Source organism: Neolamprologus brichardi, chromosome 1 (genome assembly GCF_056152115.1).
Source record: "Neolamprologus brichardi isolate AB-2024 chromosome 1, ASM5615211v1, whole genome shotgun sequence".
NCBI classification, from domain to species: domain Eukaryota; kingdom Metazoa; phylum Chordata; class Actinopteri; order Cichliformes; family Cichlidae; genus Neolamprologus; species Neolamprologus brichardi.
In genome coordinates this window covers 31,419,883-31,444,198 of record NC_142104.1, presented here as the reverse complement: position 1 = coordinate 31,444,198, position 24,316 = coordinate 31,419,883, and positions in this window count along the sequence as shown.

The following is a 24,316-nucleotide window of genomic DNA, read 5'->3' as shown; positions in this document are numbered from 1 at the left end:
GTATTATATTTGGTCAGCAGCGGCTTTCGCATGGGAACTCTGACATGGACCTTCAGTTCTTCAGATGTTGTTGTGTGTAGGGGCAGTTAGATTTGGATGGCTTTTTGTTACCTTAAATCAAAATATATTTTAAGTTTTGTATTTTATATTTCTTTATCTTTGTCGGGTATAAACATTTGTTTGATCTGAAAATTTTAAATGTAACACATGTGCAAAAACAAACAAGAAATCAGAATGGGGGCAACTACTTTTTTCACAGCACTGCCAGGTTGGTTATCAACATCACAGTATAATGTTCCATCTCAAGGACTCCCTGGAAAGACGCTGCTTAGAGAGTATAGTTAAAAGTGGATTAGCGTGGCTCAGTGAAGATGATGAATTAATGACGGCTTGACATCAGCTATGTGACTTGAGTAAATTTCATTGATGCAGAAAATCTGTGATGCCACAGATGTGAAACAAAACCCAGTGAAAGAGACACATCTGCTGTCATTTGTCTTTTTTTATTTACTAATTAAAAAAGCTAACTTTTGTACTTCTAATCAAAGTATCTCTCTACCTGCTGTATATACTTATAATTCATTATGCTTCTTGTAACACTGCTTCTGTCTTATTGTATAATGTCATGAGATGCACTGACAGATAATTACAGTCCCACACACTGACACAAACCTCTATCCTAATGGGAACATACACAAGAAATTTCATTTAGTGTTTGAGTAGGAACACAAAGTCAACCAATAAAATAGTCAAAGCACTCACCACAAGGATTCTGATGCAGAAAAGGATAGAAACAGAAATGAAGGCTACAATGCTACGAGGTCTGACTGCTAATCACTGCCATTTTATCACCTGTTAATTGTGGTGCAAGAAGAAAAAGCATGTTTAAAACTTTCTTTATTCACCCATTGAGCGGAGAACCTTTGTAATTCACAAAACAACATACAGCGCTTTACAAATTAATAGGTCACCCAATATGAGTTTCATGCCAGATTAATGATTTACCAAAATCATATATTTGTACAGACTGTTTAACCTGTTATCACCAAGAGGCTTTCTGAGCCTCCTGCTCGAAAATGACACGCCCAAAGTGAACGGAGTATTTCTCTGCAGTTACAAACTCTTTATGATTTTTTTTGCTGTGTCAAAGTTACTGAGACTGGAATATAGAATAGGGAAGTAGATTTTTTTCCTTGCCTCATTTATTTTTGGATTTTATTGCATACAACCACTTTGAAAATATGACATTTAACTCCAGAAAACCAGTAATCACATGCAAGGATTTATGCTTCTGAAACGAAACAGTGAAAAACTACAGCACTTTTAATGACTAGATAGCCAGGCGTGAAATTTGGTGACAATGATATTTTAACCCTCTCGAGGCAGGCGTTGCCGATTTGCAACAGTTAAAAACGAACAACCTGATTACCCCACATACATATTTTATGAGTTTTTTTTTTTTTTTTTTTACTCAGAAGTACCACTGCAGGACTTGGTTGTGCATTAGCAACAAAAGGTTTAATTTGAGCCTGAGGGGGTTAATGCTAAAACTGAATTATTCTTGAACTTTCAAATGTAGTAAACACATAAAAACAGAAAAGAATGGTGAAGCACATTATTTTTAAGTTAAGATTACAGTTTAGAGTTACAGATATGTAGAAGTCCAGAGTTCCAGCTCAAATTTGGGTATAAAAATGAATTCAGTTCAATGAATACAGTAAATAATTTTTTGACATATTTATTGCATATTTTTGTTTTCTTATATGACAAGCAATTGTATAAGGGTAAATATAATTGTTTGACAAGTGTGTAATGTGATTACTTCTTGCAGTAATTATTACACTACTGTCATAAAAATGCCATTTGATTACAGAAGCAAGTTACAGTATCACCCAGCAATATGCATAATTATACTGACATAACTGCCCCTAACACTATAAAATATTACAAATCAATAAGTGTCAAGAGAGAAGGAATTACATGTAATCACTCATAAGGCCACTGGGCTCTCTTTACCTACCTTGATGTGCTTGTCCCTGTGTGTCTTGCCAGTTACTGCATTGCTCTGTCAACACACCAGAGGCCCTAAATAAACAAGCATGGAAAGGCTCTGTAGTGCAGAATTGCGATCAATATAATGTAGTGATATTCTGCCGGTTCAGCAACACCTTCTAGTCAAAGGCCATTTCACGAGAATCGATAGCTGTACGCTATGCTCCGGACAGGAACACAAGTACTAACAGTGAGACGTAGGAAATGATCTAAATTCTCAAAATTCTTTCAGCTTTACTTTGGGATATGTGCTAGAATCACTTACCAGCCTTTTTGACATCATTTGTCAAAAATATTGGTTTTAGTCTTGCTTTCTTAAAATTATACAGCTAAAACATCACAATTTGCAGAATGAGACTGGATAAAAAAGAATGAGAGAATTTTCATGCCATAACCTTTTCTCAGTCGGTCACTCGTGCATGAATAAGACAGTTTTGTCTTGTTCATGCATGAGTGTCTTGGCTCAACAGTAATGGATCCCCACCCTACTTATCCACAGTCAAGACACGGGCAGCAATTAAGTAGTCTAAAGTGGAGAAGGCAAGGTGATGCAATTGCAGTAACATAGCCAGCTAACAGTGTTTTATAGCCCTCCCGAGCTTAATATGATGAGTGTGTTTTCTGCCTAGTTCAAAGTAGACAATCTGAAGACCATCTTAAAGATGCTGACATACAGTATGAAGCAAAACAGCATGCCCCAAACCTAATGAAGAGAAATCTGAAGACTTTATCTGATGAAACACACAGGAAATAGTGGAGTCCATGTGGAACATAAACCTTTTGAAGTTTATGAGTTCTAAAACAGTCTTGTCACTGTCTTATACAGAAGAGAGTCCAGGCTACCCAATGTATATTCATGATTCCAAATCCCTTTTCAATAATAGTGCTGATCTTTATCAGCTAAGGCTTTTTTTTGCTGCTTGGCTTTTTTGAGTCACTGAACTTCAAACAGAATGCTCTCGCATACACAAACTTTCTCTTCTGTAATTACTTGCTGCCAACTATTTTTATTTCAAGGCAGGCTTTCTTTTGCTTGTAATTATATGCAGCAGGGCAGCTGCTATTATGCTTTAATTCAGTGGGGGTGGATACAGGTCATTCATTCTGCAAGCTGGCCTCACTAATGGAAACGCAGATTGCTAGAGTCAATAAGCTGAGATTTGTTTAGGATGGGAATTGTCAATAGGACGATAAGAAAAACACACACTACTGTATGGTATAAAGTATGATGAGTATTAGATTGACAAGTCACTTATAATACTGCATTGGACAGAATAAAATCATTGAAAATGAAAGAAATATAACCTTTATGTATGAGTGTGAGAACTTCATATTTTGAAATAACTACTTTCCTATTATTTTAAAAGTATATAAAACAGAAAGATGATTCTTTAACCCCAATCTTACCGACTGGGGTCCTTGTTTTTTTTTTGTTTTTGTTTTTTTTTTGTCATACTTTACATGTTTATATTTGATTTTTATCCTTTTTAAACAACCATATTGATAGCTTGGCTTACTTTACAGGAAGTCAGATTTGTGGGTGTTGAACCGTTCTAGGGCTGCCCTTTGTCACTGATTCTGTTCATAATATATTTGGAAATAATCCCTGCACCTAGAAACGTTTGGTGGTCTCAGGATCTTGTCTCAGCTTTTTGCAGATGATGTGGTTCTGTTGGCTTCATTGAGCCATGATCTCCAAGTTGCACTGGCTTTGTGGCCGACTGTATAGCAGCTGGGATAAGAATTGGTACCTTGAAGTCTGAGACCATGGTTCTCAAAGGGTGGAGAGCCCACTGTATGTTGGGAACGAGTCAAGTTTAAGGATGTCTGTGTTTGGTGATGAGTGCGCAGAGAGTGAAGTGGCTAATTGACACACAGGTTGGTGTGGTAATGGCAGCGATGCAGAAGCTGTTTAGATTTGTTGCAGTGAGGAGAGAGCTGAGAATGAAAATAAAGTTGTTGTTCAATTACAGTTTCCAACTGCACCCTGTTGGCCCACAGCACTACAGGCCGTTATTAGTAATCTAGGTCCCAAATAATCCAGTATGGAAATCTCATTCTTGATCATTCCCATGTTTTATTTGATAAAGATTTTGATGCGCTTACTGATGTAACCCTTCCATTTTTCTGGGCTTGGGATCAGGACTATGAGTACACTGGCTTGTGGCTGAGTGAAAACAATAGGAATACAAATAAAGTAAAAAGCTGTGTAACAAAAAGGTTCAATGAATAGCTAGAGTAGTCTAGGGCTTATCGCCCCCCCCATTTTCCCGCCAATTTTAATAGATAACACCAACTCTAAATCAATCAATGTACACTTCATCTTTGGTCACAAAGAAATCCCTTCCAAAAGAAGCTTAAATTGTAGGGGTGATGCACAATTAAAACACATTCAAGTCAGTATCTGTTATATTGCAAGTCTGTCATTTTGATTTTGAGTGCAAAATTCACTCTTCTTGTCACTGTCCCTCCCCTGAAATCAGCAAGAGACTGCTGTCTGTGCAAACAGACAAAGTTCTACTCTGATAAGGCTGTAAGACTATTGAAATATATTAATTTAATTTGCCCGATTGCGTTGAAGCCTCATTTGCTTCATCTTAGCTATCTTAGCTAACATTTTTCTCTCAGGACTTGCCTGCTTTCACCTGCATTAAAATCATTACAGAGAGGGATCTTTTCATAGCTGGTATGGGCAGAAGAAACAATTGCAATGACAGAAACTGCATTTGAATGGTCTAAAAATGGACATGGTAAGACAGACCTGAAAAACCCAATCCTTTTACAAATTACATTTCCATCATGGTGAAGCCATTATTTCTCCACTTTCTGGTTTCCAGGCACTACATTACAGTCAAGGTAAAAAGAAAGTTCATCCATTGTCAGTTTTATGGTTTGACGTATCAGGATATACTTAATAAATAATATTTAGCAGATCCTTTACTATACAGAGTTTGTTATTGACTCACTGACTGCTGGATGCCCAGGCCCTGTGGCTGTGAAACAAGGTCAAATGATCAACGTGCTTGACAGTTGGTATGAAAGTGTTTTTTGCCAGATGGGGTGCTGTGCATTAATCTACAACAGGGGTCTCAAACTTAAGTGAGCTGTGGGCCACTGCTGGCACTGTCATCTCATTGGAGGGACTTTAGTGTTCAAGTAGTACAACAAAAAAAACCAAACAAACAAGAAAACACCCACAAATATTTCTGAAAATATAGTTTTTTATTTGTTTTTTAATTCAACATATTGTATAACAAGACAAAACTGAAAACATGAATGCAATTTTTTTTTTCTCACTCTTAACTAACTGAAGCCTTTCATTGAACTACCAAATAAACACATTGGTACTCGCTTTCTGGCCAGACATGTGGCAGCACTTCTTGTATAAATTTGTTCATATTTACCAAAATAAAAATGTAGACATGAGTGCAAACATTAGTTTTTGACTGCTAGCGAAAATTGTTTTCTTTCTAAATAACTCTCTCACTGAACTAACACAGCCTATCTCTCAACATCTTTGTACTCTGCTCATATTGCCTTCATATTAAATATTCTTTTGCTTTTAAAATAATTTTTTTTAACATTGCATTTTACAACAAACAAATCCTGCCTAACAAGAAAAGTAACTCCAAGGGTCAAATTGCATTATATTTCTTCACGTCAATATAAGGGCTGCAAGTAGGGGTGATGTGGGCCACAAGTGGGCCCCGTGCCCACAGGTATTAGATTGTACTTTTCAAACATTAATACTTACAATACTAACAGCTGGTTAACATTCAGATTGCTGATGTATATTTTTTTCTTTTGTGTTCCTCATTCATATGTTATGCTTGAGGGTATGACATAAGAACACCTACACAAAGAGAAACCTTACTACAAAGGCTTACAACAGAATTATAATAGCAGAGGAAACCAGAACTTGACTAGAAAGGTAACACTTTTATTTTCTGAAACTATGTTTGTGTACTTTGTACCTTAAATGTAACCAAATCCTAAGTGATCCACTGGTGACCTGGTGGATTTTAGGAACCTTTCAACACTGGTTCATTGTAGTTATTAAAATGTAGGCTCTAACAATAAATATTTTAAATGGGGCACACCCTTTGACATGGTAAAATGGACATGGTAAGACAGCCATCAGAATTTCATGATCTAAATATAATTTTTTGCATTAGCCTTCAAGTTAGGAAAGCACAACAAATTATTATATGTGTATGATTGTGTTTAAAGCTATTACAAACAGGTATAGACCAAACTGAAAAAATGCAATGGATATATTTTCATTCTAAAGAAGCTTTTCCATTGTCAGCTCATGATTATAAAAGATTCACTGGGTCTCATAAAAAGATCCTTTTTCTTTATTACAAATGAGACAATCTGTTCTCAACAAAGTCCTAATCAGTTCATCTGCTCTTAACACTGGTCTAATCATAGCTAAATCTAATGATGGTATGCCCAGGAGCATGCCATCCCCATGAAACTAGAAAACGATTGTCTAATGCACTGCGGGAACAGAGAGAATAATTACCCAGAGGTTACTGCTTCACAGTTGGAAGCAGAGGTTGTCTGATGACATGTAATTTAACCTGTTACCCTGCAATCTGAAAACCATAAAACTGCCATACAAAAAAAAGAATAACAAAGAATATCACATTAATGTTCCACTGGCTTTGTCAGCCCGAGACTTAAATGAAACTGGAAAATAACTTTTTTATTTGGGAGTTATTTTGGAAGGATGTAAAAGGGCAGTGGTTTCCAAAGTGTGTGTGTGTGTGTGTGTGTGTGTGTGTGTGTGTGTGTGTGTGTGTGTGTGTGTGTGTGTGTGTGGTGGGGGGGGCCTCCTAGGGGGGCACAGAGCCATTGCTGGGGGGTTGCAGTATAAATTAAAAAAGAGTGCTTGGACACTAATAGCATAATGGACAGGTTTTTGACGTGGCTCCCACACAAACACAAAGCAGAAGATGAAACTTAGCAAAATATGCTTCCAAATCAACTTCCTTCCAAGCCAAACACTAGAAAATATGATGAAGCATGTTGCCTTTGGCTAATTTGTACAAAAATTAATTTTGACCCAACTGTATTGGTTAATTTCTAGTATTCTGAACATTTTTTGATGCTGGGAATGGCACAATAGTTTCATTATTAACATGGAATGCTGCAGATAATATATCCCCACAATGGTTTTGTTCGTAGCAATAGAAAATGGATAGCTAAATAGTGATTTACAGAGGTTTAGATCAAAGTTAACCATAATGGTGTATTTAGTTGCACATAAAAATTTGACTTTGGATTAATTTTTAGTCATCCTGTAAAAATGTCCTGATAAATAACTATAGGAATATTTTCCAATAATAGTAATTTAGAAAACATCCCAGAAACCTCTGAATACATAAACAGTATTCAGAGCAATTGGTTTAGAGATAGATATATTTATTTATGGCATGTATGCATATTTTAGACTGTATGATGAAAATAAATATATAAGAGATAGATGTAGGTGCAGGAGTAAGTATTTGCTTCGTCCTGGTACTTTTTGAACTGGAAATGGCTCTCAGTATTTTAATGCTTATTTGTTTTTTTGTTTTTTTTTGTTTTTTTTAGTGTAGTAAAGCTTGATATTAAGTATCTGGCCATGTAGTCTTTATTTACAAACATTTGTAAAATAATCTTAAAATGTTCATTATAATGGTACTGTAACAGGATGCCACCAGTGAATCAGTCAATATGTGAAGTTTTTTTTCCTTTCTAGATATGCCACAGTCAACTGTAAGTGGTATTATTGCAAGGTGCAAGTGTTTGGTAGATGCCAAGAGAACATACTTTCCTGACTGCATTGTGCCAGCAGTAACGTTTGATGGAGGAGGGATAATGCTATTGGACTGTTTTTCTAGTGTAGGCCTGGAACTCCTGATGCTTCAGCTTACCAAGACTGCTCCAAAGTTGTAATAGAAAATATCCTATTTCACCATGACTCTGTCCCCTTTGCTGCACATTCATAGGCATGGCTGGATGAGTTTGGTATGGAAAAACCTGACTGGCCCCAAGCTGGGACCTGATCTCAATCCTGTTGAGGATCTTTGGGAAGAACTAGACTGGAGACTGCGAGCCAGGCCCTGTCATCCGACATCAGTGTCTGACCTCACAGATGTTCTTCTGGATAAATGGGCAACAACTCCAACATACACACTCCAAAATCTTCCAGAAAGCCTTCCAAGAACAGTGGAAGCTGTTATAGCTGCTGAGGGGGAAACCAACTCCACATTAATACCTCTGGATTTAGACTGTAGGTGTAATGTGTAGGTGGCCAGATACTTCTGTCAATATAATGTAAGCATTATGTACTAAATACATGTTACAGAAATTTACAGGAATCTAAACATAAAAAGATTTAGGGATTTAGAGGTATATGAATGGCCTCTGTGCCTGTTTTGTCAGATGAAAATGGAAGTTATTTTTGCTACAAATCTACAAATCTGTGTATTAGATATTATGACCTTTTCTCCATTTGTATTCCAATATTGTGTTAATACTGGGATGGGCTGAAGGATTTATCTACATCAGTGTGTGACAAGCCAAGTGGGTTCATAAAGAACTTACTGATCAGAGACCAGTATGTATATTGCCTTTTAAAACACAAGACTGTGTAACAGAGGGGAGTGTGGAAATATGTAAACATTGATTTTTTTTCTGAGCTTCATTGAATTTTTTACTACTCTGACATTTTTTTAATGTTTCATTTTAGTTAGTACACTACAGGTAAGACATGAGAGTTCCAGCTGAGAAACCCCCACCCCTCCCATCCCCCACCACCACCACTACCTCTTATGATAAAACATCGGTAAATTAAACCTGGCACATGTTTCACTTTCATCTAAAATGTCTTTAATGTGGGTTTATTTCATTATAGATCTTTTGTGTTACTTTTAATCAGCTTTGTCATATTTAAAGCTTTAATAAAATATTCAGCAAAATATCTACAATCTCCAAATGGTGTTTATAAGAATATCAAATTGTTCATTGAAATGACCAGCAGCTGTTTTTTCCTGGCTTTCTTGTGAAAGCCAACGGTACTTGTAAAGACAGAATCACTCCAGCTAAGAACAGGACAGATCCTTTGTCTTGTGATGGTGAAGAGCAGCCAAAAGCTACCCTCCCCCTCCCTTTTCTTCTGTCCCTATCTCCCTCTCCCTTCATCGTGCACTGTTATTTTTGCAGGTGCATCTGCAGTGATCTATTTTTCTCTTCACATCTTTTAATGATTCATGCTTTGGGGTTTCTCGCCCCCTCATTCTAAAAGCTTAGTGAACAGAGAGAGACAGAGAGGGAGAGAAAAAGAAAGGGGTGGAGGACTGATCAGAAGAATAACTGAGCAATCATAAGGGTATGAAACAAAGCGGAGGATTAGAAACACAAAGAATAAAGAGGGACCAAAATATTGTTTTAAAAGAGTGGCAGAAAAGAGGCATGTACTGTAGGAGAAATGATGAAATATGTGTTTTATTGTAAGGCATTTTCTGAAAATAGTTACTCAGCATGGAGCTGTTTGTCTGATATGACCAGTCTGTGATACATCGAGAAAGAGAAAAAAAGAAATTTCAGCACAAATAACTCAGTCAGTAAATGTATTCGCCATGTCTTTTTGTGGTAGATCAATTATAGAAGGAAATGGGGAATTTCTTTGTCCAGTGCCTTTGTACTTGAAGAATATTAAGGTTTGAAAACGCAGCTGATATTGAATGTGCCATGTCAGTAGAAAAATTTAGCAAATTATTGCTAGAATGTGGTCTAATCTGCCTGGGTTTCTGTTTAAAAGGTGTCATTTCTGTAATCATTTTAAATTGCAAACAAAAATGTTTATGAGGAAACATGACTGATGATTATGCTATCTAATAAAATGGAAATGTTCAGTGTATAAGTCCCAAAATGTGTTTATAATGCATGAATTAGTAAAATGACATTATATTCCTTATTGTTAATCCATTATATGATAATGGCAGACATTTTTTTTAATGGAATATTAAATTGTCCAACTTTTATTTACTTTAACATCACGTCCATCTAATTACTATGATCATGATTTTAGTTAATTGCCTTTTACAAATGTACACCTGGGTTCAAATGGTAAAGGTCGGGGTCCCTGTTACCTGATAACAAAGAATCCTGTATATAAATGAATAAAAAGTGGACAGTTTCACTGGTCACAGAATTTCATGAACTGTCTTCAGATTTTGGCAAACATCAACTTTAACATACTAAAACATCTTAGATTTTAGTGAACAAAAATCATGGTCACTAAACCTTCGTGAAATTTTCCTTTGTCAGAATAGATGCAACTGTGAGGACACAACTCTAGTACTTATCCAAATGCACCTGCTGATAGTGACATTTAGCAATGACAGTAAACCATTAGGTAGACTCCCCTTAAAATAAATACAGGTGTTCCACAGGGATCCATTCGTGGAACAGTTTTTTTTAACCCTTTATATAAACAATATTATCTCTTGCACTTACACTCTAATGTACTTTTTTGTTTTAAACTCTTGATAAAACGAAGTTCATGGTATTCAAAAGGTCATATATCCAGTTGGAAGTCCATACCAGACCTGTCATGGTATTAAAATTGAAAGTATTTTCTCTGTATAACTACTTTAAACTTTAGCTGGATGCTAGACTTCTTTTAAGTTCCATGTGGAATACTAATGAAAACAAAATCTGAATGCAAATCATGTTTCCCTTAAGCAAGTCATAAGATCAATGTACACTTTATAATTCTGTCTGCTCTCTGTTATGGTCATATTGGCTATATACATGTTTCTTCATCCACCTTGAAATTGGTCAACCCTTCTAATCGCAAAGTACCACATTTTCTCACAGGTGATTCTTTCCAAATGCAAAATTGTTTCTTATATATTAAAATGAGATGATCCTCCTGAGCAATTAGAAGAAAGAAGAAATGTATGTTTATTTATAAGGCTGTACTTCAAAAAAAGAGAAATACCTCTTCTCACTTGTTACACATAAACACAGTACTTACAATATCTAGTCAGGATGCTGATGATCAGTGATGGGAATAACGGCGTTACAAGTAACGGCGTTACTAATGGCGTTACTAATGGCGTTACTTTTTTCAGTAACGAGTAATCTAAGTAATTACTACTTCTATCGTTACAACGCCGTTACCGTTACCAACAAGAAAATACGTTTAGCGTGTTTGGAGTGTGTAGTTAATGTGTTGTCTTGTGTAGTTATTGTGTAGTGTTGTGGATAGTTTTGTGTTGTGTGTCAGAACAATGAGGTGAATGCTGTCTTCAGGTAGAGAACAGGAGTGATACATCTGCTGCTGTCAGACCTGCAGGTATCAGGCTGTGATGTTCTCCTTTATAGTGGACAGAAATATTTGGAGTGGCACAAATAATTTGTGTGGCATCTTATTGAATGCAGAACAGCTGATTGTTCTGTAAATAGTTTGAAATGGTTATTTAAAAAAGAGGTAAAAGGTAAATGGCTGCAAATAACTTTGTTGTTTGCAAAACTTGTGAATATGATTTTAAAATTGACAATTTATATTTGCATTTAAAGTTATGAAATATGATTAATTAAACATGTTTGTGGTTGTTACAGTAAAGAACTTTAACTTTTTATACCCTGGAAAAATGTTAAACATTTTTTTTAAAGTAACGCAATAGTTACTGAAATAATTAATTACTTTTAGAATCTTGTAACTCAGTTACTAACTCAGTTATTTTTTTGAAGTAGTAACTAGCAACTATAATTGATTACTTTTTCAAAGTAACTTGCCCAACACTGCTGATGATTAACATTATGTTTACTTTTTATTCTGTCAGGGTTCCTGGGTCGTTGACCCAGTGCTTTCAGTTTTTTCACGTTTAGTTTATGTTGCCACATCAATGTTCTCACTTCCTGCTTTTCCTGTGTCAGCTCGTCTCTTGTGTTGTTTGCCAGATTAAGTTCAGCTGTGTACTCACCGGTCTCTCATTATCATCCTCATCAGTCTGTGTATTTAAGGTCGTGTCCAAATTCATGGGCTGCATCCTCCTGAGGACCCGGCCTTCGCGGTCTACGTGGGCCGGGTCCTCAGGAGGTCGGGTAGGCCGGAAGTAAACAGCTATGGAATTGGACGGTCTAGCCTTCTCGATCTACTCTCGCCCTTAATTCAGAGTATTTCCGGTTGTCAGCGCCACGGCACGAAAATCAAAAATGGACCCCGAAATCTTTCTCCGTTTTTTGTGTTCATTTTTAATTATCAACGAGCTAACCCACATTCTCGCCTGAAAATATGTTTAAAGTTTATTTTGTGGCCCAGAAAGATTAATAAGAGTAATTTTTAAACTTAGTAGCGGCCGCCATTGCCGGAAACTGGAGCTTGGCTGGGCCGCGCTATGAATTCTCGGATATGGTGGGCCAAGAAGGACACACCCGACCCATCCTTCAAATTTGGGGAAAAGGAGGACGCATTTGTCGGCTGCATTCGGAGGAGTCTACAAATTTGGACAGCCTTCGGCGCGTTGCTGTGACGTAATCGGTCTACAAATGCGGCCTCAGGAGGATGCAGCCCATGAATTTGGACACGACCTAAGTCTTCTGTTTCCACTTCGTTGATGTTGTCACTGCCGTTCCCCTGTGTTCCGTTCTGTTCAGTCACATCAGTTCAGCCAGCCATTTCAATAAATACCATTATCCTGCACCGTGAGTCCAGCGTTTGGGTCCTCTTCTTCTCATTCACACACGAAACCCTGGCAGAATGACACGACCCCGCGTTGTGGACCCAGCGGACTCGGAACTTTTTGAGCGGCAGGAGGCAGCGCTCCTTTGCTGGACGGAGGAGCTTAGGGGAAAGCAGCGGCTCTTCACGGAGAGAGAGCGCGTCTTCGCGGGGACTCGTCTGACTCTGGGCGGGCCTCAGGGACGCCGCGTTCTTCCGTCTGCTGCCTGTCCTGCATTGGAGCATTCGCTGCGGAGAGTGGGCGTCACTGGCCAAGTTTCGGCCGCTCGCTCCCTCGGCACTCTGCTCCTCGCTCGCTCGCCGGCCGCTTCACTCTCCAGCCTCTCCGCCTCGCCACGGCACAGCGGCTACGCCTCTCACCACGGCTCAACAGAGGCTACCGCGCCAGAGGCTCAGCTGTTTACCCCGCCTGCTTTCTCTTCCCGGAGGAAGCGGCGCACACGCCGCCATAAAATTGACTATTTTCAACTCCCGGTGGTGAGTTCCAGTGACTGTTTTCCAGCCTCCTCATTTGATTTTTCACTTAAAACAAATAATAGACTTATCTCCGATCCGTCGGGTGTTTCCCTCCTGGAGGATGATGTGGACTGGGAAGATTTTTTCTGCTCTGCTCCCTCTGAGCTGGGATTTATTAAGGACAATATCCGCACTTCAACATCTGCGAAGACTGTTAGATTAAAGACTGTAAATGGTGATGGCAGAAGGGCCAGAACAGTCTCTGATGAATCTGTTCTGGTCCCTGTGTACGCAAACCCTAGGTCTGCCCACTCTAGGACTGTTTTATCTGAGCCTGCTCCTTCGTCCACCTGTCAGCCTGTTACGGTTTCATCAGCCCAGGCCACTGTTAAAAATACTCATGCACCTAAACCTGTCAGTATCACTCACCCAGTCATTATTTCCACTCCTGTCAGTCAGCCTACACCCACACCTGTTCCAGCTCCCAGGAGGAGGGCAGCTGCGACCCAGTCCACTCCTGCACCTGTTTGTGTTCCTCGGGTGGGTGTGACTGGCGTCCAGCCACCTTCCATACCTGTCCCAGCACCCAGGCTGCGGGCAGCCAGAACCCAAACAGACCTCTCTAGAGGCTCGGAAGAGCTAGCCCGTCCACCTGTTAGTTTACCACTCCATCCACCTCCTGATCCAGCCTTTCACGCCCTCGCACTATCCCTTGTTAGGCTAGCTGACTTTACTAGCCCAGGCTGCAGCACTGGGCTAGCCTCCGGACCAGCTGAGTCGCCGCCCGCCAGTACTGTTTCGGCTCAGCCACTGGCCGCGTGGCCGCCCACCTGAACTGTCTCTGTTTGGACTCCGTCCTGGGTACTGTCAGGGTTCCTGGGTCGTTGACCCAGTGCTTTCAGTTTTGTCACGTTTAGTTTGTTGTCACATCAATGTTCTCACTTCCTGCTTTTCCTGTGTCAGCTCCTCTCTTGTGTCGTTTGCCAGATTATGTTCAGCTGTGTACTCACCAGTCTCTCATTATCATCCTCATCAGTCAGTGTATTTAAGTCCTCTGTTTCCACTCGTTCACTGTCGTGTCATTGATGTTGTCACTGCCGTTCCCCTGTGTTCCGTTCTGTTCAGTCACTTCAGTTCAGCCAGCCATTTCAATAAATACCATTATCCTGCACCGTGAGTCCAGCGTTTGGGTCTTCTTCTCATTCACTACACGAAACCCTGACATATTCACACTAAAATAACAAAATGTTTTAAATATAATATCTGCCTACAAATGAGCTACAAAGAACTACGAAGCTAAATTATTTTGCTTCACAAGAACATTTCAAAAGGTCATATTTAAAGTATCAGCATTCGCTCTTGTATGTGTTTCCTAATTTGAACATGTGGACAAGTATAATTTGTCATTGGATTGTGTGTCTGTGTTGTTCAATGGTGTTTTTATTTTACTTTTATTTATTTTTTTTGTAAGAAACAAAAGAACAACCAACAGAAAAAATAAAAAAACCCTCAAGTTTAAATGAAGGATTTAAAATATTATTATGTATTATTATTATAAGCCCCAAATCCAAAGTCTAAATTATAAATGGCTAATAATAGCATATTTCATTAGACATATTCTTATAATGATGTGTTTGCTGTTGCATCCTTAAACTCTGTGCTTATAGTTAGAAATCTTTAATTGAGCAAGTTACCAATATCGATGAGATATCTATGATGTGATCATCATTAAAGAAAGCGGCTGGAGTTTCTTTTTTTTTTCTCCATGTTCCACAGATTCAGATTTACCTCAGTGTGCAGAGCATAAACCCAGTTATTCAGATACTCAGTCACACATATGAACATAAAACGGCTTTGCTGATCTACTTTTTTACATTTTTGTTGAAACTGCCAAAAAAGGTGTTTATTTCACTTTACGCTTATTATTGATGTCATGGGTTTTATACAGGACTAGATTGCATTTGAAAGTTTTCCCAATATTTTGTCTAACCCATTACCATACATTATGTGCAGCTTCCTGTAGACAAGTCTCTGATGAGAAAGACTCTTGGGAATCTCAAGTCACAAGCTGTAAAATTGCATAATGCATTAGAGCATAGCGTACAGGGTCAGTTATTTTCCTTGAACAGCCTTCTCACCCTACATATGCCTACATAATGCTTTGAGAATATACTCCCTCTTAAGCTTTTATTTTAAAGCAAAGTCGCTTGTCCGAAAGGACGAATGTGCTACAACTCCTTGGCTGCATGCTTTTTCAGAGCAGTCATAGTCATTTTGAAAGTTGAGAGCACATTGGTTACACTTGGAGGAGCAATTTATTTCAAGGTTCATATGAGGAGGTTAAGCTAGTTCTGTGTATGAATAAGCAGCCCAGTCAGACAGACTCAAGCTTGGCTGCACTTACTGAGGAGCCATTTTCATTTTCTATCTTTCATACAGCCTTTTCCTGGCCATAAATACACTATGTCCAAACCTTTAGGATACTCAAATGTGGGGTGCACGCACACACACACACAAAACAGGACAATCTTATAATGTGAGCCAGACCAAAATGTCTCCCTTTCCCTTTATGCCCCTGTTCAACTCTCTCCCTTCATCTTCTCCTGAATTATGCTGAAAGAAGGTGCAATATAAAGCCCAGAAAGCGAAAGTATATGACAGAATGATTTGGTTCATTTATTCATGGAAACAACATCAAAGCTTATACATGAAAGATAAAATACCTTCCATGTGGATTATTTAATGTAAAAAGCAAACATTTACTGAGTCTAAGTGGAAAGACAGCATAATACGTATAATGTATAATTAGGTAAAGAACCATCACAGAATTCCAGTCACAAACATTGCATTTTTATTCGTATCTGCCAGTATAACACCGCCTATTTCTAATTAAAATATCTAAATCCAGTGAAAAGGACATTTGTCTGCACAGTAGTCTGTCGCATTATTGGTTTCTCTGAACAAATATAGCAGATATTTATGATAGACTGAGGTCTGGCGTGTACAGTGCTGCTGCTCTATGAATCATTGGTCAGTTGCTGCTCCAAACCAGAGAGCATGAAAATAGCCCTGATGAGAGACGAGAGGAAATGGAAATAGTTTACCAGCAAACACAACACTTCTGACTTTGAAAATAAAACTGAATGTATCTTCAGTGACTGAATTTCTTAGTAATCTTAGTTTATCTGACACGCCATCAGATATTCTTGGAACAAATAGTTTTTAGTAGGTATATATGAATTCAACGTCATATTTGTGTACGATGTTATGCCATTAAGTTCTTTTCCAAGCTTGAATATCACAAATCGTTTTTTGAAAGTCTCTGAAGAAACAAAATATATAAATCTAAGGAGCTTGGAAAGAAAAGCCTCTGGACAGTGGGTTTACCCGAAACCATGGCTGATTGTGACCTACACCCATTTTCACACCTTGGCTCGTGTGATTAGGTAGAAGATTAATAACGGGGTCCATGACCCTCTTGGGGACATTCCCATAGGGCTTAAAATCTGGGACTCTCCACCAGTTGCTCTTAGAATTGAAGAAGCTTCTTGGATGAGAGGTGAAACGTCTTCAAGGAATATTAAAGAAGCCCACAAGCTTTTCTTTTTAAGCTCCTAAGACTACAATGACCTGGATGACTGAGAACCTTCACAGACAAAATATATGAATGCTTTCAGATTCAGAGATAGGGATTAAGATGGAAAGTTTTTACAGTTTGAGTTGTTTTGATGCATGCTCAATCATCCAGGTAAGTAAATCTCCAAAAGTTGATTCTGCTCATCTGGACGTAGCATTTTGTGGGTGAAAATCAAATCTCAATACGTACCACATTTCACGGATCACATTAACTCAGTGGACCAACACATCAAATTCACCAGGGAGGATATGAAAAGTGGCAGGTTAGCCGTCAGACTGTGAGATTTCCATCAGTAATGGGGGACATCTAAAAGCTGACGTGTACCATAAACCTACACATATGGATTAGTATTCAAGGTCTGACTCTCATCATCCACTGGAGCACAAACTGGGTGTCATCAGGACGCTACAACACAGAGCGAACACCATCCCCACTAACACACCGGCCAGGGAGGCAGAAGAACAGCACATGAAGAAGGCCCTGAGTAAATGTGGTTATCCCAGCTGGACTTTTGTCAAAGCTGGAAAAGGGCTGTTTCTTAAAGTTTGTATCTGTCTTGTGTGAAACTTGTATGAAAAGCATACAATAGTGAAAACAGATAGAAGATCCCTTGAAAAATTATATAAATGAAATTTGTATGTTTTAGATACTTACTAAAACAATATATGAAAGTAATGAGAAAGTGGCCACTTTCATGAGTAAACCATATAAGCCTTATATGATTCACTATATGAAGTAGACCACATCTTATGCAAGTCTTTTATAAGTTTTTTCTATTTCTTTTTCATATGGGACTGCAGTCAGCTGAGACTGAAGAAGTCACTTGGATGAGTGACGAAATGTTTCTCCCACAAAATGCTACGTCCAGAATCAACTTTTGGAGTTTGAGTTGTTGTTTTTGGTTTTATTTACTGTTTAATAGTTTAGGAAATACCTATTCTGTAATCTAAAGTAATAATTTTGTTTAAAATAAGCCCTTTCACACTGTTAACCAGATGTTATACAGTCACTGGGAAACAAAGGCAAACATCTACTGCATCATATGCAACGGGCTGCTCTGTTTTCTTGCTTGCATGTGTGTTGAGTCAACAATGGCAACTAGAAATATTTTACCTCCACTTGTCTTTGGTACACCTCCTTAAATCACAAAACCTGCATTATCAGGATTCTGGTGATGTGTTGTTGAACCAGGAAAATGCTCAGTGTTGTCAAAATATTTCAATGTGCCTTTTAATGCCCTAAGCTTGCCTACAGCCACTGACAACAACAAGTGGGTGTGTTGACAGCAGCATCTGGCACTTTATGTCTGTCCAGGTCACATAGGTTGAATGTCTTGACAGCACAGACGTGCATGTCCTGGGATTTATTTTGCTTTGCTGCAGATGACAGGTAATACAAGATGACATTACATTAGTTAAAGACACATGTTTTGGCAAATATATTATTTTATTTATTTGAAGAGTCTTGAATTCCACGTATCCTTGAGACAGTGACATCAATAGAAAAATGCCATCATTAGATTAAAAAAGCCAAAAACAAAGCAATGGTTGCTGAAGTCTTTCTTTGGTTAGGAAAGAAACCTCTTCACAACATGTAGCACTTTCACAGTCCACAATCTTCATAATTATAAATAGAGACGCTTTTCAACATGGTGCAAACCACTGGTTACATCCATAGTTCTGAAAAATAAATGAAAAAAATAAAAATTATACGTAATAAATAAATTGTACAGATGAAACCAAGATCCACTTGTAGCACAGTTATGGCAGAGCATCTCATCTGGGTCAAATGCAGCATGCTGTGACAGCCAAGGAATTAAGACTTTAGGCAGCTAGATACAGTTATAACAAAAATTTAAATGAAAAACAAGTCCATGTATGAAACCTTCTTATCTTGATTTGATTAGAGAGACCTGCATGTGGCAGGCTCAAAATTGAGCCACAGGTGGTATAATCAGAACTGGGACCTTGGGCATCGTTTAAGGACATCTGCGTGTTTTCATGTCATTCGGTTAACAAAAAAAAAGTCCATGTGAAAGACAAAAAAAACCTTCAAACCAAAGAAAAGACAAGACAAAACCTAATGCTGTTGGTGAATAATTAACTAAAAAAATGATACATTGTATACAGTTGCATTGAGAGCCATACTTCTTAAAAGCTTACAGTCAGACTCAGTCTGTAGGCCCAGGTGCACTTTTTGCCTCTACCTGAGCAAATGGATCTCACATACAGTACAATATTACCTGGTATTACTCCTGAAAGTTGAGTGACAGAGTGACAGAGAGAGAAACCAGCAGCAGAACATTCAAAGGACAAACAGTCAAGGCTTGATTTGCTAAGAATAAGAAAAGCAGTGACGCCCGTCCAGCTTGCAGCACCGCTGCTTCCATTTTTAGCTGTACCCTTTTTGTCAGTAGAATAAGCTTTAAATGCAGAAAGTATGATGTGGTATGTGACCCCATTAAGATCGAGTGTGTGAGCATTTAATACAATACTGTAACAAGTAGTGTAATAAATTATTTTCTTTGAGATGTTTATAAAAAACGCAATGCTTTAAATTTTATTACTTCATAAAAGTAACTTTCTCGTGTAATTGAGGTCGACATAACGCACGTGTAGCCATACGTTCTCCTTAATTGCACATAATTGCTGAAATAGCATAAAGACTGGTTATATAGAGATAATTTAATTCACATCTGCAGCTAAATATCAAGATGAACTTTGATCAGACTATGGAGCTTGGTTTTTGTTGTTGTTCTTTTTAGTAGTTTTTAAATTCTCAAGTCACAAATCAATCAATCACGTATAATTGTCAGAACTCTAACTCTCGTTTTCTGTTTTTAATCTGTGACTGTAGTTATTTTTAGTTAATACAAGTGTTAACCTACAAGCAAAGCAAGCAAAAAAAAAAAAAAATCATTACTATCAACTTTTCATTTCATGTATCACATGCATGTGAGGGTTGAGGCTGCTCTAGTAACTCAATATGAGCTCTGAAACAGTTGTGTGACCTAGAATGTAATTCTGACATTTGTAAGTCTACTATTTGGATTTATCTGTGTCATTAAAAAGACAAACTACACAACTGGAAACTGTAAATTGCAGCAATGACAATGTGAAAGTTTGCAAAGACATTAAGAGAGACCTGACGTCTATCTCACGAGGTCCCAATGACTCCAGTCACCCCTCTTGCAAGTGGTCTGTCTGATTCTGTTTAAATAGACCTAATGAGAACAACAAAAACTCATCAGCAAAAATCATTCTGTGCTTTGAATGAAATAAGAAAAAAAGGAAGCTAGATAGGATTTAAAAAAAGAAGCAAAATGAAGCAGATTAAATGGAGCAGATAAAACTCAGTATATTACCTGCTTAATAACTAAATGCTGCTAAACATGACTTCCACTTTTTTTATTTACTTTGACATTTAATATTAGTTAACTCAGCTAAAACAGTATCCTAATGTGTTTAGTTCTACTGGCTGTCATGTGAACAAGTCAAGTGAACAAAGGGGTCGGTGTCAGAACTCGAGCAGTCAACTCGCTAGTCTTATCTTGTTTTACCTGTCATGAGTAACATTGTGGCGTCATACTATTTAGAACATAATGGTGATGAATGCTGGTTGGAGAGTCCCGCCCTGTGATTTTTTTGCCTAGGGTGCCAACTGACTGCCAACACTGTGCATTTTGCTCCATAAAGCTAACGTCTATTCAGACCCTGACATTTGAAGAGATCCAGAAAAATGATGTCATAATTGTTTAACCTTTTCTGTTTATTTAAAAAATATTATCAACAACTCACCTGCTGCATAATGTACAAGCACACTAAACAGTGCCTTTTACCATATTAGAATAAACTGCAGTTGTATGCATATACATCGTTGGATTTTTGTTTTGTTTTTTTTAAGGAAATTGGCAATAATTTAAGATAAGGTCTAAGGGATTTAAGTGTTTGGTAATTCACAAAGAGATAAACTGAAAAATGCAATTTTCTCTATCTTTTGCACTTCAAGCAGGGTGGAAACTCTATGATGATGCCTGCGCTACAAGGCTTCCCGGAAGGGAGGGCGAATTAAAACACAAAATGCTCAGGGGAGGCTGGAGGTTGGACCACAGTTGTGGTTTGAGATAGTAAACAGGGGTATGAGAGTGGTGCCTTCTGCAGACAACCAGCAAATCAGAGCCACTTGCTTTGAGGAAATCTTCTCACTCACAACAGCCTCAAGGCCATGCGGTAGGTTTAACACCCGAAACACAAACAATAATAAACACACAGCCACATGTGTAAACAGACATTCACTCACAGCAGTCACTTCCAAATGGGTTGTTTGTCACTGTATGTAACTAAAGTTTGATTTTTTGTTTTTTACAGTTGCTAATTACAGTAATTCTCCTTCACTTTGATATTTAGGTGTTTTTTTTAAATTATCTTACCAAGTTTAACTGGAAGGGTAATACCCCTTGACTGATTCTGTGGAGATACTGCTACGCCTAAAACAACAGATCAATGGTGAGCAGGGATAGGTGTTTGGAGAAGGCTACACTAAAAAATGAGAAATATGATAATCGTAACTCTCAAGTTGTTTTTTTCTTTTTTAAAAATATTTTGTTGTTGCATTTTTCATCTGGTTAGTGGGCACATGAGTGGACCCGTGTGCCACTGACGGTTGGAAACACCCTCATATCATTTTCCATGACTGCTGGGTTAAACACAAAGTCTCGGGTTGGAACTATGTTATCTAAAAAAAATGCCTTGAAGTCAATGAATGATAACATACATTTTAGTTAGGAGAAACAGCATAATAATTAAAGGATAATTAAAGGAAATTATGATATAAGCTTTAAGTGATTGCAATCACCTCTTTAAGTGATTAATAATCAGCAATTCACTTAAAATAACCTTAGGCCCAAGAAAAGATCAAAATCATCTTTGACATCATGAGTTTATATGATTTTGTTACATGTAGAGCGTATGTAAGGTTTATTCAATCTTAAATTAAAAGGACACAAAGAAAATGTAGTTAAAGCCATTAATCTCCATGAGCTTGGGATTTTGTGTCTCCAATGGAAGCAATTGTGTTGTGCCTGCTGGCCAAAGGACAGCACCAAGTCACAAGCTGTTAAGTGATGTCAGTGGATTGTTCTCATATTAAATTTCTTATCTGCTGCATTAGCTTTTCTTCCCTTTATCCTCCTACAGCTGGTATATGCCTGTCCAGCAATGAAAGGCATATACGGGGAGGGATGATTAGACTACCTTTATTTTTGACCTTTTTGAACAGAAGCACTTAAAAACAGAGAAAAAGATGCTGCCTTATTGATTGAAAACAATTTATGTAAATGTCAGACAAATTCTTGCGTTTGACATGTACAAATATGTGTGTGTGATTTAAAACAAAAGTGGTTGTTAGGTGTGTTTGTTTTTCTGGTTAGATTCTATCCATATGCTTTAGACTGATAAGGAATTAGTCATTAATTTCTACATTTTTGGCAACTCCAACAATAAACCAAGTCCCAGTGCTATTTTGCACTTGAAATCTTTAGCCGGTCTTATGCTTTCAGTATGTTTATAACTTTTGTCATTTTTGTAATATTTCTCAAGCACAAGGGAAAATAGTCTCTTTGTACTCCGAACATGTTTGTTTTTTGGGCCATTTTCTGCAGTCACTATGATTATGTTCTTGCTCCTGACAAACTATGCTATTGGGAAGAGGACAGATACTAGAACTTAAATATCATTGTTCCTAACATTAGAAACAAAAACTAAAGTAAATGTAAATACACTTGAGAGTTCAATGACAGTGGACTGGGATATAGAAAATACATTTTTAAAAAGATACACAGTGGCCTGTGCTTGTTTAATTTTTTTTACTTTCTTTTCTTTTGCCTGTTTTATTTTTAACACTTTGAAACACCCTTTCTTTTACTCTTCGGTGCATTTTACTTGAGCTGTGGTTTTTTTTTTGACATTCTCTGGGTACATTTCTTCAAGGGAGAACCTTTTTGAGACACTTAGTGCAGTACATCAAATAAATGTCAGGTTTTGGTGTCAGTCCCTCAGACCATGCAGTATTCTCCAGAAAAGCTGTTTTGCACCCAGTTTAAACAATCATATTTTAAACAGAAACCCGAATAAACCCAACTGCAATGCAGCTCCAGTCTTTTTTTTTCAGTAAATGCATGACTCTCACTGCTTCAAAGCTGGATACACTCCCACCTTTCTCTGTGTTACTGTCTCCTTTAACACTGAGAAGCTGACAGTAGAGTGATTTAGTCAACTTTGAAAAATCTAGGAAGTCATTTACAAATAGATGAAACTGTCTGAGAAAAAAATACTTCTTTGCAAAATGTGCATTTATGCACATCACAAAGTATGCATATTGCATTTTCATTATTTTCAAAATGTTTCCCCATAATCTGGATGCAATTATTTCACTGAGTCTAAGTGTATAATGAATCTTGGCTGCTGCTTCAACAACATTAGAATTTCTTAGATGCAGGGCATCTGAGTTAATCACAGAACAATCCATGTTTGTCCAGCATGTCCCCAACAACAGCTACATCTGGGGGCGGTGCTGTCATGCATTGCTAAACTCATCAGCCTGCCATGTGTATGCATGTGCCAGCTGTTGTGATAATTACCCTAAATTGCAGATTTATGACTCTGCTTACCAGCTGTGGTAGCTTGCTGGTTGTAGCCAGCTCTTCTCTAATTTGGAGTGAAAGATGGGATTTTTGCTAAGATGAATGGATTTTGTTTTCATTCTTTTAGGACACTTTAGCTATTTTCTTTTTAACAGACAAGAAAATATTTTTTCGCATGTACTCGGAAATTAGAGGGTCCAAAAAAACCAACCAACAAACAAAAAATCACACTCTATAATCAACTGAGGTTTAGCCTTGGTTTGCGTGCGTCTACCTTATTCAGTATTCTAGAAGCATCTCAATAGATAGGATGTCCAGATATTCAGAAGCACGGGACCTTGGGTCAGCAGATGGGCCACCGCAAACCTCCAAATCTATGTGCCACAACAAGACTCCATTATACTCCCAGCATTAATAATAGCAGTGGAAGCAGAGAGCAAGTGAAGGAAGCGAACAATTCTATGTAAGAATGAATGAATCAGATACAGGAAAGGCTTTCAACCAGAATAGTGGTTGCAATAAGGTGGTATCAGGCACAACAAGAAAAAAACTACTGCTATGAAGCAACCGAATGAATGGACATATGTTTGTGGACACCTGAATAATGTACCCCTATGTAATATTTAAAGACATTATTACAATTAATGTTCCTCTGCAACATTAAAAGCTCATAAACTAGACACTATAAACAAATCAAAGGGGCATTAGCAGGGCGGAAGTAACAAGACAGTCTGCAACAAAGATGCTGGATAATGTGGAGATTGTACAGCAGTCTATGAAAATGACT